This window comes from Corythoichthys intestinalis, chromosome 11 (assembly GCF_030265065.1).
Source record: "Corythoichthys intestinalis isolate RoL2023-P3 chromosome 11, ASM3026506v1, whole genome shotgun sequence".
Lineage (NCBI taxonomy): Eukaryota > Metazoa > Chordata > Actinopteri > Syngnathiformes > Syngnathidae > Corythoichthys > Corythoichthys intestinalis.
Genome location: NC_080405.1, coordinates 34,525,097 through 34,542,274, shown reverse-complemented (window position 1 = coordinate 34,542,274; position 17,178 = coordinate 34,525,097). Strand labels below are relative to the sequence as shown.

Genomic DNA, 17,178 nt, shown 5'->3' with positions numbered 1-17,178 from the left:
AGTCCTTTCATGATCAGAGGGATTACTTGAATGTGATATTGAAAAAGAATAGCGGGTTATTGTTTCAACATGGTTATTTGTTGAGGGGAAAACAAAGAATTGAGGGATAAATAAAAAAATAAGCTGAAAACTTTTCTCTTAGGAGTAAAATTCTGGCAGGTGTTGGTTTGATGAATGAGTATCCACCATTGGGGATCGTGAATGGCCCATAGCAATCAATGTAGATCGGCCAAAAGTGCTCCCCAAACAGGAGAGTGGTGGAGCGCGGAGCAGGCGGAGGACACAGATTGTTTCTATGTGCTCTGTCCACTTTTGTTGCTTTACCTGAGAAAGGCAGAGAAATGTGCACATGGGGCACTCAAGAGGGAGGATAGAGCTACCCCACCTGTCATGTTATTTCCTTTTTTTGATTTTGCACATGTCACATACAGTACAAGTTAACCAGCATACATACAAGCATACAACATATGCTTCTCGTGTAACATACTGGCAAATGATATAAAATCACCTCCAATTTGTACAAAGGCATGCACGTTTTAAGTTACTTGTCAAGGTAATTATTGTTCATAGGAAAACATTTTGAATTTTATTTTTTGAATGATTTTTGAAGGTTGAGTTATGCTTTTCACTTCAACAAAATCTTGACTTGTGTGACGTCGGCGCGTGGTGACATGGCGCAAATGGACTGTGATTGGTCCGCTCAGACTGTTGTGTCCGGTTCAGCGTGAAATCACCGCCATTTTCAAACATTGTTTTTCTACATGGAAAAATGGACCAACTTCTCCAATGTCTCGTCAAGACATTATAAACATTGCCAAATGGCAAGGTCAGCAATTGCATAAAAAAGAGGAAGAACCACCGAGACAACTATGAGTGTGTTCGGAAGCAAATGGCCACCCAATGCGGTGACCCAGTCGGCCAAACACTGCCAGCTTTTTATCACTTTATGTCGTATTTTTGGTCGGTGCACTTCATCATTTATTGTGTAGATATGTTTGCTGTGAGTCTGTGACATATTTACATTTCACAATTCAAGTATATGAAGAATAAAGTACAGGTTTGGTGTTAAAAGAGTTGTTTTGATGTTTAAGTTTCAACAACAGACAGTTCAAACACTTGATACATCATCACTGATTGAGAGTGCCTCAGTGTTTTTATGATAACGTGTTTACCATCAAGGCTTCCAACGCAGTTTGGGAAGTTCAATAGCCAACAGAAATCTGCTATGGATTCCCACTGGCTGGTTGTAGGACACGGCAAAAAATCGTGCTGGAGGGCTGTCCACAATGCTTTGCAGACCTCGGACAAAACGCTGGACACAGTGCTCGACGCCAGTTTGAAGCTAGCCGCCACAGCTTGCTGGCTTCCACCCGAGGCTAGAAGTCTCTGTACGGCATCAACGGTCAGACAGACCACCTCCAAAACAGTCTTCTGCGTCGCCAGCGACTCAACATTTGTATGATCAACATTTGTTGTTCAATGTTGATGAGCTGGAGATCCACATTCAAGCGTTCCATCTCCGTTGACATTGTTTTCGTTTTTTTTTTTTCCAGTTGTCATTGATGTATAACCGGGAAAAACCTAGAGGAAGTGGACGTCCCCCCAAAACCGTAAAAACACAACACCACACCCCTCTTGTGGCTTGGCGGTGAATTACAGAGCAATGTGTTCCCTTGCCGCAGAACTATTGAATGCTCATTGATGGCGTAGTCGCTTCGCTGTCACCGCAACGCAGAAGCATAACACAGGCTTTACTTTTTACAAGTATCCAGTGGCTCCTGATTGTAAATATTTTTATAGCTAAACTCTATTGCCATCATTGAATTTTTATTTGACATGTAGTTGCAGGTACACTTCTGCAAGGCTTCAGTAAACTGCAGAAATTTTATGTCTATTTGATTATATTTTCCTTGAACTCTGTGAAATTTTCTTGGTCCGATCATCTACTGTAGCTTATGTCAGCTTCCTTGTCATTTCACCCTCATTGTGCGCCGAAGCACTTTCAGTACTCATGCCGCTTCTTTGTATTCGATTCAGCCTCCCCAGTATTTAAAAGAAATCTGTCATCTCTGGAGGTAATGGCAGCTGGGATGTGGAGGTTTGAGCTTGTGATGTGTTGTGTGGGCAATTAGAAAACAATGTGTTCGGGGATGCAGAGTGAGCGCTCCATGATGGCAGCTGTCATGTTTTTGGTGGCAAAGACAGCAGTGAAGTTGTTCCTTTGTCACTGACTGCACATCTCCGGAGCCTTCTCTACTCTAATAAAGAGCAAATTCTACAAGTATATTAAACAGTGTGACACATTGCAGCTGCTTTCGCCCCACAGTGCTGTTGTCATCCAGAAGATGCCGACTCCCGTGTCATTGAATCACAGCCTAGCCGTGTCGTCAGAACTGAAACAGCCGAGGATCGTTAGAGCACTTAAATATGCATCCCCCTCACAAATTAAGTCTTACACACATGCAATATAATTTCTCAGAGTGAATTAGACTCTTCAGTGAGTAGTAATCAGCCAAGCCTGTAAGCACTAGCATATTGTAATTTGTTAATGCTTAGCGACTGCAAAAAAACAAATGCTAAATGTCAAACACATTGATGGCGTCTGCCCTCCCCCACAATTTTTGAAAAAAAAAAAAAAACTTTTTTAGGTTGTTGTTGTTTTAACTGGGGTCTTCCTTAGGGTGACCATATTTTGATTTCCAAAAAAGAGGACACTTTGCCCGGCCTCTAGATACTTGAATTTTACTTGAAGTTCACTCAAAGATGCCTATAGACCCTACTCACATGACGTCATAACCACGCCCCTGCGCCATATTGTCCGTCAACTCGTCGTGTTTACGCATTACCGGTACGTAAATTCCTCCTATTATGGCGTGTTTTTGTGCTCGTTAACATTAATAATCAAAATGGTGAAGGCGTGTGTGGCAGTCGGTTGCAATAACAGAGAAGATAGACGGAGAGACTTGAAGTTCTACCGGATTCCGAGAGACCCGGAGAGGAGAGCGAGATGGGCTGCTGCAATTCGACGAGAAAACTGGGCTCCAAACGATTACCACAGATTATGTAGTAGTCATTTTATATCTGGCAAGATGTATTTAATATATATTTAGAGGGTTTTGGGCTGACAACCACAATTAAGATCATTGCTAGGCTAATCGCCGACAACATACACTCAGACGTTGTGAATGAACTACCTGAAAATATATAATTATAAGGCGATAATAAGACAGTTGTCATACAATTAATTTACAATTTCACTATTGAGGTCAAAAGCCAAAAAATAAATTCAACTAGGGACAATCTGGAGTAGTGCTATCACACTTTATATTTTTTACATATTATATATGTATGCAGTGAGAGTGCTATCGCTAAACCATATACAGGGTGACCCACAAAAAAGTTTACACTGCCATAATACAACTTAAATACCATGTTTATTCATCTTAGAATTAGAATTTAATCACAAATTATACATTATTGTAAAGAACATGTACAGTACACTCTATTTTTCAATGTGTCCTCCCTTAAGTGTCACAACAGCCTCCAGGCAACTGCGGAACGCTTGACAGGTCTTCTTTATGTAGGATGCTGTCATCTTTTCCCAAGATCTAACAATGGACCTCTCCAAGGCTGCCACAGAAGTTTGTGGCTTCTTACAGGCACTGTCCTCCACAGTTGCCCATATGCTATAATCCAGGGGATTGAGATCTGGACTCTGGGGTGGCCACATATCACCTTGTCAATCAACTTTTTGGTCCGCACAGATCGGCACTTCCAGACCCAGGTTTCCGTGAGGCTTTTTCCAGTATCTTTCAGCTTCTTTTTAACTTTGTAGACTGCACATCTGGATATTCTCAGATTTGCTGCAATCTCAGTAGGTGTCAGACCGGCACGCAGCAATTCAGGTACAGCTAAAGTTTTCTTCATTTTCAGCAGAAGCACAGGAATTGTAGAGACGAGAGATTACCAGCTGCATTGAGTGACCTTAATGAATCACTTAAGCATGACAACCTATTTAGATATGTTTCAATGGCTTTTAAACAAGCAGTCAACTGAGTGTAAACTTTTTTTTGGGTCACCCTGTAAACATTAAAAGCCCTAGCTCCATTGACAAATGACATGAAATACATTAGACTTGACAGTGGATGTTAGCAAGAACAAAAGATTTTGAATTGAAAATTTCGTAACTCACCTTCCCGAGCACAAGATAGATTCCTGCCGAATTTTTGTGGACGAGGACCTGTTTCACCCAACCAGCAACGAAGTATTTATAAGCCTCCAAGCTCTTAAAGTTTTTCAAACTTTCGTGAGAATAGGCTGATTTTGTGTGGACAAGATAGTTGTAAATATCAGGGTAGCAGATGTCAGGCAGAGACGGCAAAGACAGCGGGTTGAAAAACATCGATTTAGGCATCAAATATGGATCTGGCGAATGGATAAACTGAAGCTTTTCCTCATAACGCCTTTTATGCAACGCATCCAATGAGTTTACAGCGTCAGATAACACCGGGGCTTCCATGAATTGCTCTATAAATTGCACGACTAATTGAAACCATTGAGAATAGGGCTAAAAAATGACGGACAATATGGCGGCTGGATACAGCGACACGTCATTTTGTGACGTAGGTGAGAAGGGTCTATATCACTTTAATATATTTAAAGTGTGCCTCCTCTGTCTGGACAGAAAAATTCAGTTTTATTAAAAAAAAAAAAAAATGCCAGATAGTATACATACTATATGGAAATAAGTTTTTTACTCAACAGGCCTTATTTTTACTAAAAATAATCAAACTAACAAAAAAAAAAAAAAAAAAAAAAAAAAAAAGGAAAAAAATCATGCAGACCCGTGGAAATATAGCACAGTCAATACAGACACACAGTAGGCTTGTGCCACATAAACATTTTTATAAATTATTATCACGACAATTGTCATTGAGAAATTGTTATTCCCACTCAATTTTTATTCTCATTCAGTGTTCTAGATTGCACGTAAACAATAACTAAAATAAATTGACTAACTATTCAACCGGCATGTTTCCAAACGCAGCAGTTCAAAACTACGTTTCCCATAATGCCTAGTGCGGCTTAGTTAGCTCACTGATAGCTACCTTATTAGCGAGTACTGGGAGACGAGGCAAAATAAAACTTTGCTATATAAGTTTACAATCATCTGTAGCACAACGATGCGACACCAAACAGGATTTTACAGATCACGCCAGTACAAAACTCCGACAGAAGTCAACAGTTGCCATTTTATATGTATTTATCGTAAAAAACTTAACAACTGTGCAGGCGCTCCCACTTAGAATATAATACTAACATTCAACCAAATACACGAACGCAGAACAAGTAATACAAGACTACTACAACATACTGCATCTCTTTGTACCCATATATTGTATAATATATAACAGAAGACACATGAGCGACATTAACAGAAGAGAAACTTACAGAAAGGTGTACGGAGAACTATAAACGTCTCTTAAAACTACTCCTTATTGTAGTCTGTAACTGCCTGTTCTCTTGCCAAACCAGTAGATGGCGGTAATGCCCACTAATAAAAAGGGGTAAACTCTACTTCTTCTCCCGCCTCTACTAGTAGGAGCCACGACAACGCAGGCAAGCGCTGCCCCCCAGCGGCCGGAGGGATTCTCTTCAAATTGGTCCCATGAAAATCATAAAAACCGGACATTTTCATGAATTTATAAAACACGGCCGGAAGACGAGGACACGACGTGAAAGGTGGACATGTCCGGGCAAAAGAGGACATTTGGTCACCCTAGTCTACCTTTGTATATTAGCGTTAAGCTAGCAGACGCTCAAAAATGAAATGTGTTTTGTATTTTAGTGCACAATATAATTTTACAGTAGACTGCACCAGCAGTGTAATAAAGTGCTTAAAAACCATAATCACCGGGATCTTTTTGAGCGGCTTTTTAAAATCTGCTAGTTTGTTAGTCTGTTTCCATCTGCATGTACCTACTGTTTGTATAAATGTGGAATCATATTGGAGGTATTGCCTCCTCGGCAGCCACCCTCCGCAAACATGTTTTACATGTCGGTTGGCCCTCCTCCTCTACGCCGCGGCCGTCTGTAACTTTTCTGTAGCCGAAGAATTCTCATACCAACGATTTTGTTTTCTTCGATTGGGGGAGAGTTCAGGGGTTTCACCTCCTCCAGCCATCGTGTAGCACAGCTGACTCACTGACACTGAGCAGCAACCAGTGGGGGAGGGTTGAGCCTTGCAGCTACAAGCGAGGGATTTCTCCATGCATTTTTAGGACATAAAACATAGCTAATACCTTAGGAACGGTATGACGGAATTTTTTTTTACGGTTCTAAAACCTCGATGTTTTCATACCCCGGTACCTTGAAACCGGTAATCGATAGAGATGTCCCGATCGGTCCAAATCGGTCACGTCATTTTCAAAGTATCAGAATCGGCAAAAAAAATATCGGACATGACTTTTTTTATATATATTTTAATTAATTCGTTTTCTAATTGTATTTAACATTACAGACAAAATGTCTTACACTCATCCAGAGTCTTTAATTTTGGCTTAGACTAGGGCTATCAAATTTATTGCGTTAACGGCGGTAATAACTTTTAAATATTTAACGTAATTAATGCATGCGCTGCACTACCCACTCACGCATTGTCGCGTTCAATCTATAATGGCACCGTTTTACGTATACATAGAGTTAAAAGGCAACGTTAAATGAATAGAGAGAATTTTGGCAGCCTTTGAAGCTTTTATATAATTGGCTAAAGCCTTACAATCCCTCTCTCAACAATTAGAAGTAATGTGGGAAGCAATGTGGGGAAGAAAGGTAGTAGATCTTTTTCTTAACACCCTATTTTATTTCCCTACGCAGAGAAGATATATCAATTGGTACCACTACGCACAGTCATGGTTGCACTTCCCATCATGCATTTGGGCAGAAGTTAAATGGCTACAGTATCATTTACTGAAAGCTCAACAAATACACTAGATGGCAATATTTAGTCACAATATACAAGGTCACATTTATCCTTTAAGAATTACAAGTCTTTCTATCCGTGGATCCCTCTCACAGAAAGAATGTTAATAATCTAAATGCCATCTTGAGGATTTATTGTCATAATAAACAAATACAGTACTTATGTACTGGATGTCATGTTCCCTGCCTCTCTGGTTCACTCACCTGCCTTTTCCCGCCTCTCGGCTTGGCACAGCTGCTACTGATCATCGTTAGGGGAGTATTTAAGTGGCAGGCTCACATCACTTCACTGTCTGATCGTTCCAGCACAAAGCTTCACGTCCTGAGACCTCCTTCATGTGATATCCTGCCTGCTCATCTTGACTGACTTCCAACCACGCCTGCTTTCAAGTAATCTGGTCTGCCTCTTGTTGCTGTTCCTACATTCTGCCTCTGATTGCAATAAACGGCCTCCTGGCCAAACTGTCAAGCCTGTTGCTGAATCTGCATTCTGGTTCCAACCCTCACCTGACTAATCCCGACAGAACGATCAGACCACAATATGGAACCCGCAGATTCAAATCCGCTTCACGTGGCCCTCCGAGTCCAGGGACAGCGAATCCTGCAGCAGGAGGAACAGATTTCCTCCCTCCATGAATTCCTGAAAAAGACAACTGATCGACAAGCGTCAATGATACAGAACTTGAACTCTCAGCTCGCAAACATCGCTCTTCAACTTCAACCAACAGCCCAATCTGCCAGGCCGGCCTCTGTTCCTGTAGACCAACCCAACTCTCTCTCCGAGGGTCAAGCGGGGGCGCCTGTCACACAAGTGAACTTACAACTGTCCCGCCCGGAACGCTTTTCGGGTGACACGGGAGACGTTCGCACCTTCCTAACACAATGTGAGCTCCACTTTGAATTGCAAGCCTCTGCTTTTGTGTCTGAGCGTTCCAAGGTGGCTTATGCAATTTCTCACCTCTCGGGAAAAGCCGCAGCTTGGGCCACTGCTGAATGGAGCCGCAACTCGCCTGTCTGTTCATCATATCTGACTTTCACCACCTCCTTGAAACAAGTTTTTCAAAGTAAACCACCGGGGAGAGAAGCGTCGTTAGCCCTAATGAACCTGCGACAGGGGAAACGCCGGGTGGCCGACTTCGCCATTGATTTCCGAACGCTAGCAGCAGACAGTGACTGGAACCCATCCGCACTGTCTGATGTATTTTTTCAAGCCTTGTCTGACCCCATCAAGCTTGCCATGGTAGCCATCGACATCCCGGGCGACTTGGACTCCCTTATTGCACTGGCCATGCAGATCGACCGACGCCTTGCCGAGCGAGACCAGGAAGGAAAACGTCTGCCACGCCAACATCCTCATCGCGATCAAGGCAACCCCCACACCTTCCTGCCGTCACCTCAACGGCGCTTGCCTCACTCCCTTCGTCCGCAAGAACAAACACCTGAGGAGCCGATGCAGCTGGGCCGTACTCGCCTCACCCCAGGGGAACGTCAACGCAGAGCAAGAGAAGGACTATGTTTTTACTGTGGACAACGTGGTCATGTAGTCAATAACTGTCAAGTCAAGGCCGCATCATACCCAGCTAACCCCTCTGTCCAGGTGAGCCAGACTATCATTAATAATTCGGGAAACATCACTCCTTCAGTTACCTTGTCCTCACCCCATAGTCATGTTACAGTTTCAGCTTTTATTGACTCTGGTTCAGAAGCTAACATGATCAACTTCAATCTTGCCAGGCGTCTGTCACCCTGCCTGATTCGTCTGAGTAGCCCCCTGTCGGTCAAGGCTGTCGATGGCACTCCCCTTGGATCAGTCACCCATCAAACTCAATCGGTTTGTGTGACGTTTACAGACAACCATTCTGAGAATCTTTGCCTTCACGTTTTTGAGCACATGCCCCATGACCTAATCCTTGGTTTACCATGGTTAAAGCAACACAACCCACAGTTAGACTGGAACTCTGGCAATATAATAAAGTGGGGAAAAGACTGTACAGACATGTGTTTTCCTCGACTTCCTCAAACTCTGGTCCCTCCTTCTGATCTCGCCAATGTTCCAAGTTGTTATCATGACCTGTCGGAGGTCTTCAGTAAAAGCAAAGCCACTTCACTTCCCCCATTTAGAGACATAAATTGTGCGATCGAGCTTTTGCCCGGTACCACCCCACCACGAGGAAAGCTCTATTCGTTGTCTGCACCTGAACGTAAGGCCATGGACTCATACATAAAGGAATGCCTGGCCGCAGGCCTGATACGTCCTTCGTCTTCCCCGGCCGGGGCCGGTTTCTTTTTTGTAGAGAAGAAAGACAAGACATTAAGGCCATGCATTGACTATAGAGGCCTAAATCTAATCACGGTCAAGAATCGTTATCCTCTTCCACTAATATCGTCTGCCTTTGAGTTATTGGAGGGTGCCAAAGTCTTCTCTAAACTGGACTTGCGTAATGCGTACCATTTGGTGCGTATACGGCAAGGAGACGAGTGGAAGACGGCCTTCAACACCCCTTCAGGACATTATGAATATCTTGTCATGCCATTTGGACTCACCAACGCACCTGCCATATTCCAAAATCTTGTAAACAATGTTCTTGGTGACCTGCTTAATAAGAATGTATTCGTGTATCTTGACGATATTTTGATTTTCTCCCACGACCAGGAATCGCACCAGCAGCATGTACGGGCAGTACTTCAGAGACTCCTGCGGAACCAGTTGTATGTCAAGGCTGAAAAATGTGATTTCCATAAATCCTCCGTTCCATTTCTCGGTTACATTCTCGCCGAGGGTAAGGTCAAGATGGATCCTGACAAGATTTCAGCCGTTCTGAACTGGCCTGTACCAAAGAACCTAAAAGAGCTACAGCGATTCCTGGGTTTTGCTAATTTTTACAGGAAATTCATTAAGAATTATAGCACTATTGCCTCACCCCTGCATTGTCTTACTTCCACTCATAGACGCTTCCTGTGGTCAGAGCCATGCCAGAAGGCCTTTGATCTGCTCAAGAACCGCTTCACCTCTGCCCCCATTCTCTCCTTGCCGGACCCTGCTCACCAATTCATTCTGGAAGTGGATGCCTCAGACGTGGGAGTAGGAGCAGTGCTCTCCCAGAGAAATCCCACGGACGGTAAACTTCACCCCTGCTATTTCATGTCCAAAAAATTGTCAGACACTGAGAAAAATTATGATGTTGGTGACAGGGAACTATTAGCAATCAAACTAGCCATAGAAGAATGGCGGCACTGGCTTGAAGGCACTTCACAGCCCTTTTTGATCTGGACCGACCACAAGAACCTGTCATACCTCAAAACTGCTAAACGCTTGAATTCACGTCAGGCCCGTTGGTCTCTGTTCTTTAATCGGTTCCAATTCCATATCTCATATCGACCAGGCTCCAAGAACACGAAACCAGACGCATTGTCGAGGATATTTGAATCAAGGAAAAACCCCTCTGAACCAATGCCAATTGTGCCTGAATCCTGTTTTTTATCTGTGCTGTCGTGGGATATCGAGGCAAAGGTAAAATCCGCTCTCGAGTCCACAGAGACCCCTTCAGACTGCCCCAAAGAAAAGCTATATGTGGTGCCTGAGCTTCGCGGTCAGGTTATCCACTGGGCCCACACTCTCAAGACCTCTTGTCATCCAGGTATCACCAAAACAATTTTTGTCATATCTCAGAGGTTCTGGTGGAAAGCCATGCGCAATGACGTTACCGAATACGTCAACGCCTGCTCAGTATGTGCCTCCTGTAAGCCATCTTCGTGCAGACCAGCTGGTGGGCTCCATCCCTTACCAATACCATCCAAACCCTGGTCACACATATGTATGGACTTCGTAACTGGTTTACCCCCATCCTCTGGCAACACCGTTGTTCTCACAGTAGTAGACAGATTTTCCAAGATGGCACATTTCATTCCATTGCCTAAATTACCTTCTGCCAAGGCGTTGGCACAAGTACTCATGTACAACATATTCCGCGTGCATGGCTTCCCCACTGATGTAGTTTCTGATAGGGGTCCACAGTTTGTTTCAGCTTTCTGGAAAGCCTTCTGCAGGATGATAGGGGCTACGGTTAGTCTTTCATCTGGATTCCATCCCCAGTCCAACGGTCAAGCGGAGCGGCTGAACCAAATCTTGGAGACTGGTCTTCGTTGCCTGGCGTCCCAGGACCCCTCCACGTGGAGCGAGAAGTTGATGTGGCTTGAGGTGGCACATAACACTCTTCCATCATCAGCGACAGGCTTCTCACCCTTCCATGTTGTGCATGGCTTTCAGCCCTCGCTCTTCCCTGCTCTTGATACCAACTCTCCAGTTCCATCAGCTCTCGCCTTAATCCGTAGATGCCGCCGGACCTGGGAACGAGCTCGACGCATTCTGCTCCGTCGTTCGGCCATCTACAAGACTGCTGCGGATCGCAAGAGGTCTGCTGCACCGACGTACGCTACAGGTGACCGGGTCTGGCTGTCCACACGACATCTGCCTTTGAAGGTCCAGTCAAGGAAGCTTGCTCCCAGGTTTGTGGGTCCCTTTCCGGTTTCTAAAGTTATTAATCCAGTCTCCGTGCGCCTGCAGTTGCCAAAGTCCATGAGAGTCCATCCCACATTTCATGTCAGTCAGCTGAAACCAGCCCGTGCAAGTCGTCTTGTCCCTCCGGCCAGACCCCCGCCCCCCGCCCGGTTTGTGGATGGCGGCCTGGTCTATTCTGTCCGGCGGCTCCTGGCGGTGCGGCGTCGCGGCCGGGGTTTCCAGTATCTGGTCGATTGGGAGGGGTACGGCCCGGAGGAGCGCTCCTGGATTCCCTCCCGGTTCATCGTGGACCCTGCCCTCATCCGTGCCTTCCACGCTGCCCATCCTGGGGCGCCTGGGCCGTCGGGTGCCGGCCGTTGAGGGGGGGCCCTGTCATGTTCCCTGCCTCTCTGGTTCACTCACCTGCCTTTTCCCGCCTCTCGGCTTGGCACAGCTGCTACTGATCATCGTTAGGGGAGTATTTAAGTGGCAGGCTCACATCACTTCACTGTCTGATCGTTCCAGCACAAAGCTTCACGTCCTGAGACCTCCTTCATGTGATATCCTGCCTGCTCATCTTGACTGACTTCCAACCACGCCTGCTTTCAAGTAATCTGGTCTGCCTCTTGTTGCTGTTCCTACATTCTGCCTCTGATTGCAATAAACGGCCTCCTGGCCAAACTGTCAAGCCTGTTGCTGAATCTGCATTCTGGTTCCAACCCTCACCTGACTAATCCCGACACTGGATGTTGAATGTATATATTCGTCCGAGTTGTATTCATTTTTTTCTTAATGCATTGCCAAAATGTATATGATCGGGAAAAAATTATCGGGAATGATTGGAATTGAATCGGAAGCAAAAAAACCCTAGTAATCGACACATTTCAACTCAGACCATATCAAATCGTCCAGCACTGTTATTTTTACAAGTTGTACAAATATACAGGTACCAATTCCTCAACATACATGATTATCTCATTCTAAAATTAATTAGCATACCTCTTTTATTGCCGCTTCCCACTCTACATATTCCCCTCCATCACTTGTTCTGTCAGAGAAATGAAACTGTGAGCGAAATTTCCCCCCTGTGCTTACCGACAGTGATGCAGACGGGAGATAATTGCAAAAGCATGATTGTTAAGGAGATAATTGGTATTTCCATACCCCGTGAGGGAAATGGCTTCGGCTGGGGTTCTGACCTGCTGCCCAGGTATTTATTCAGCGGGTGGCAGGGCTGGGCTTGCACACAACAGGGAAAGATGAGGAGGAGAGACAATAGCCTAGTAGGGGCGGTTTAGAAAAGAGGCGAGCGAAAGACCCAATGCTGAGGCGAGTGTTCTTGCACCCTCGATTACCTGTCTAATGAGGCGGTGCAGCACCATTGTTTTATTACTTAGAGGAAATAGAAGAAATCTAGATTTCACCCAGCAATCCCCATTTCCCACTGCTAGTCCGGCATTTGTTTTCTCTCCGCGCTGCAGTCTTCCCCATTATCTTCTCTCATAAGCAATAATACATCTGTTTTTCCTTCTCCTGCCCACCAGTTTTGCACTTATACTGTCGACACCTCATGTATTAATGCATTCCTGTTTATTATTAACTGCTTATAAGGCAAGTTAACCTTTATAGGGCACTTGTTTAACTTATTGGTTGGCAGTGATGGTGCTACACTCAAATATGTACATGCACATTCATTGAATATTCACATTAGTTTTGTGTTTTCCCACATTACTGAATCCTTTGTTGTATTTATCTTGTAAGAGAGTCAATTAAAACACTTATGAAAAAGCATAGCTTAATATATCCATAATGTGATTAAATTAAATTACATTTTAAATAGGTGTTTTTCATTGTACAGTGGTACCTCTACATACGAATTTAATTCGTTCCAGGACCTTGTTTGTAAGTTGAAATGGTTGTATGTCTTGCAGGATTTTCTCATAAGAATAAATTATAATTCCATTAGTACCCACCGAATACCTACACTAAATCCTTAATAAATCCTGCCGGTACTATTGCAGATAGCAATTACACAGAGCAAAACAAATAAATTATGAATAAAAATCGGAATAATAATATAATAATAGTAATAAAAATAATAATAATACCTGTAATAATGTAATGGGTTCTAATGTGACGGATATGTTTTGCGTTGTGTACCTGAACGCACCACGTGGCTGACGTGACAGAGTGAGAGAGGACTTTTTACCGTCACTTTTCATGTTCAGCTGCGTCGGACAGTAGGCATGTTGTGTTGCACAAGTTCTGAAATGAATGATTAAAAACCTGATGAAGCTGGCGATTTTTTGGCGATGTTACAATAATAATAATTGTCACCTTAACTTATAAAGACTGGCGAACGGAGGCGGTAGGAGAACCATCGAGATCGTAGACATTCTGCGGCCATATTGTCGAGCCAGTTCACGGACGCGCACACCACGCTCATATTTTTCTATCATCGCCATCTTCATTTCAATGGTAAGCCTCACCTTTTTCCTGTTTTCACCTCCTGCACTAAAATTCTTGGAACATGTTTATATCTCTCACAAGAAAACCCGCCATGCGTCCGTCTTGCGGCAAAACAAAGAAACTGCGGCGCTGTCATAAATTGTCGTATTTCAAGCATGTTGTTGGATGTAGAAACAAATGGCAAGTCAAATTTTGCGTCGGATATCAAAAAAATCGTGTGTCGAAGCAATCGTATGTCGAGGTACCACTGTATATACTTATTAGCTTTGTGTTTTTACAAATTACTGAACCCATTGTTGTATTTATCACATAAGACAGTCAAATAAAACACTTATGAAAAAGTATTGCTTAATACTAGTCCCTCTAAAAAAATAAATAGCATATTGTGATAAAGTTCATTATTTTCTGTAATGTACTGATAAACATTAGACGTTTTAATATTGATGATTTTGGCAAAAAAGTCAAGAAAAACCAAAAATCCCTATCTCAAAAAATTTGTATATCATTAAAAGGTACTCTAAATAAGCTACTAACCTAATCATCTGAATCAGCGAATTAACTCAAAACACCTGCAAAAGATTCCTGAGGCTTTTAAAAATTCCCAGCCTGGTTCATTACTGAAAAGCGTGGGCAAAACTGCTGACCTGACTGCTGTCCAGAAAGCCATTATTGACACCCTCAAGCAAGAGGCTAAGACACAGAAAGACATTTTTGAGTGAATAGGGTGTTCCCAGAGTGCTGTATCAAGGCACCTCAGTGGGAAATCTGTGGGAAGGAAAAAGTGTGGCAGGAAACGCTGCACAACCAGAAGAGGTGACCGCACCCTGAGAAAAATTGTGGAGAAGGGCCGATTCCAGACCTTGGGGGACCTGCAGAAACAGTGGACCGAGTCTGGAGTAGAAAGATCCAGAGCCGCCGTGCACAGGCGTGTGCTGGAAATGGGCTACAGGTGCCGCGTTTCCCAGGTCAAGCCACTTATGAATGTGAAACAGCGGCAGAAGCACCTGACCTGGGCTACAGAGAAGCAGCACTGGATTGTTGCTCAGTGGTCCAAAGTACTTTTTTCAGATGAAAGCAAATTTTGCATGTCATTTGGAAATCAAGGTGCCAGAGTTTGGAGGAAGACTGGGGAGAAGGAAATGCCAAAATGCCTGAAGTCCAGTGTCAAGTACCCACAGTCAGTGATGGTCTGGGGTGCCATGTCAGCTGCTGGTGTTGGTCTACTGTGTTTTAATAAGGGCAGGGTCAATGCAGCTAGCTATCAGGAGATTTTGGAGCACTTCATGCTTCCATCTGCTAAAAAGCCTTATGAAGATTTCATTTTTCAGCACAACCTGACACCTGCTCACAGTGCCAAAACCACTGGTAAATGGTTTCCTGACCATGGCATTATTGTGCTCAATTGGCCTGCCACCTCTCCTGACCTGAACCCCATAGAGAATATGTGGGATATTGTGAAGAGGAAGATGAGAATCACCAGACCCAACACTGTGGATCTAAAATAATGTTTAATGTCTAATGTTTATCAGTACTTTACAGAAAATAATGAACTTTATCACAATACGCTAATTTTTTGAGAAGGACTAGTATGTATATGTCCATATATATATATATATATATATATATATATATATATATATATATATATATGTATATGTTAGGGCTGTCAAAATTAGCGCGTTAACACGCGGTAATTAATTTTTTTAATTAATCACGTTAAAATATTTGACGCAATTAACGCAAATGTCCCGCTCAGACAGTATTCTGCCTTTTGGTAAGTTTTACAGCAAGGTTTTTTGTGCTGTCCAACAGCGAACTCTTGTGGTCGCTTTGCGACATGGTTTATTGCTTTCTTGCCAGTTCAATATGGCTGCACAATGTCTCGGGCTGACGCCTACGTTGTAATGTTGTGCTTATATGATCCTTGGACAAGATTTGTCCGTAAGTATGGTTGTTGTAAAGAATGTACATATTATGTTAGTAAGCGAAATGTTATATTTTTTGTATGAGACGCTTTTTGTTTATGTTTAGTGAACCTGTATAACGTGCTAAGCTAACGTTGTTGCTAATGCGAATTTTTTTTCTTTTTTTTTGTAGTTTCACTACGGTCTAAAGAGGACAGTGGTTTGAGGCCATTTTATTAATAAATCAGATGAAAAAGGAAGAAGTCTGATTATTAAGGCGTCGTTCACTAGCTGTCTAGCTTTGGAAAAAGTAGACGCTTCGGAGTGAGGACAGCATAGACAGATTTAAATGACAGTAGAGTGAAATGCCCACTACAGTCCTTATGTACCGTATGTTGAATGTATAAATCCATCTTGTGTCTTTTCTTTCCATTCCAACAAATTATTTTACAGAATATATATATATAATTTACATAAAAGTATGGCATATTTTATAGATGGTTTGAATTGCGATTAATTGCGGTTAATTACGATTAATTTTTAAGCTGTAATTAACTCAATTAAAAAATTTAATCGTTTGACAGCCCTAATATATATATATATATAGAGAGAGAGAGAGAGAGAGAGAGAGAGAGAGAGAGAGAGAGAGAGAGAGAGAGAGAGAGAGAGATACAAATAACAAATTTAAAAAAAGGAATTACAATGCTTACACATGTACACTAAATAATTGACTAGATATGTCATTAAGGTGCAAACAATAACTATTGACAGCACATTTTGTAACTGTAAAACATTGCTGGACAAAAAAGAAAACATGTGCAAGTAGTACAATACATGGTCACTTGTTCAGAACATAAATGATGAACATAACAATTATTGACAATAACTTTAACTGTAAAACACTGTTCAGTGAGAGAAATGGCATTTGGGGGTTACAAAGCTGTTTACTCACATCATCAGCCAGTAGTTCAGTGAGTCTTGACGTTGATAAAACTGAGAGTGAGATTTGTTTTTTGTTGTCATTTCCTCATTTTCTTTCCCTTTGAACATTGCTGTCATCACTTCAGTCATACTCTTTTATTATTTCTCCATCACAGAACGGCTTCTTATGTTTGGCCAACACCCTTGACACTCTGAGTGAGCACTCCGTTGCAATTTGTTGTTGTGTCATAGATTTAACAATAACGTTGCATGACTCTTGATATGGATGCTTCAACCTGTTCATTTCTTGCCTTCTCAATTCTGATTTAGGAGGAACGTTCTCTTCAAAAGAGCTGTGCTCTTTAACATAATGGCGCTTCACATTTTCAGTTTTTATCAGAGCAA

General features: G+C 42.9%; 1 protein-coding gene across 6 annotated transcripts in view; it reads left to right on the top strand.

Moving 5' to 3' along the window:
• gria1a (glutamate receptor, ionotropic, AMPA 1a) overlaps positions 1-17,178 on the top strand; it is a 143,232-nt gene that overhangs the window by 17,402 nt on the left and 108,652 nt on the right. The window lies entirely within an intron of this gene.